The sequence below is a fragment of the Condylura cristata genome, unplaced genomic scaffold (genome assembly GCF_000260355.1).
Source record: "Condylura cristata isolate star-nosed mole 26May11 unplaced genomic scaffold, ConCri1.0 scaffold00004, whole genome shotgun sequence".
Lineage (NCBI taxonomy): Eukaryota > Metazoa > Chordata > Mammalia > Eulipotyphla > Talpidae > Condylura > Condylura cristata.
In genome coordinates this window covers 4,146,872-4,148,168 of record NW_004567105.1, presented here as the reverse complement: position 1 = coordinate 4,148,168, position 1,297 = coordinate 4,146,872, and positions in this window count along the sequence as shown.

Sequence of the window (1,297 nt, the reverse complement as noted above, 5' to 3'; positions counted from 1 at the left end):
AGGGCTGGTTTTCATTTAGTGAAAAGGAAACCTCCTGAGGTTTAAGCAGAGTAACCTATCAGCAGTAAAAGGACGCCCATAACTGCAGGGGGAGATTGAAATGAGTATGGCAGAGCAGGCAGATGAGTGAGGGTACTGCAGTTACCCAGGCAAGAGATGGAGGGCCTTGGTGCGGGTCACAGAAAAAACAGGTGAGGGAGAGGTGGTCTGTGAAGATTAAGACAGGGATAAGTGGTGGGTGTAAAGGCTCCTGCCGTCAGGACTAGTCAGGTGCCTCTTTCCCTTCTCTGTTCCTAATAAACGCGTTCTAAAATTAAACAGGAAAGGAGACTGCTGGTGGCAGCACTAAGAAGCTATAGCCGCTTCCGCATGAGTTCGATCCCCGCCCACCCCAGAGGTGACCCACATGGCGTGGCAGACCTCTCCTGACCTGCCCACTGCTCCCCTCAGCAGTGTGCTTCATCAGTCGGCCTGTTCTGGTCCCCAGTCTCTCTGGTGAATCCTCTCACCGCCCCCCACACCTCTGGCCTGTACCCCAGTTCTGCATGCATAAGTAAATAAATCTTAAAAAAAAAGGAAACTAAAAGGTGGCTCATAGGAATTTGCCATTGAGCTCCTGTGATTTAGTCTGTACAGCACTGAAGGGCTTCTGCCAATTGGTTTGCCAATTTATCATGTATATGCAGAAATTAAGCCTGAGGTTTCCACTACAGCAATAATGTGCACTGCAGAAACCAACCCTACTTTATGCCAAGAAGAAATAACTCACATTTTGCTACTAGATCAGGTCCCTGCTTTAATAACATCTCATAGTTCCTTTGTCTTCATAAAGATTTTCACAGTATGTAATTAACACATTTCTGTTATTTGATTAATCCCACCCTCAAAGAAGGAACTTTTAGGCTTCCTCCAGCAGACAAACTTCAAATTACAAGGTAAATCTCTAGGGCCTCCCTGGTGGAGCAGGGGTTAAGTCTAAGCGCTGTCAAGCTATTGCCAGCCACTGTGACCTGAGTTCAATCCCTGGCCAGGGGAGTGACCCACAGGGTGCAGCAGACCTCTCCTGTCTCCCGTCTGCTCCTCTCAGCAGTGGATTTCAATGGAACTGCCCATTCTGCTCCCCACTCTGTCTCTGGTGAAGCCTCTCACTGCCCCTGCATCTCTGGCCTGTACCCCAGTTCTGTGTGCACAAATAAATCTTTTTTAAAAAAATCTATAGTATACATTTCTCATTCTTAATATAGTTCTGTCTTCCTACCAAATGGTTGTTTTTACATTTTTTCCCTAAACACAGGAC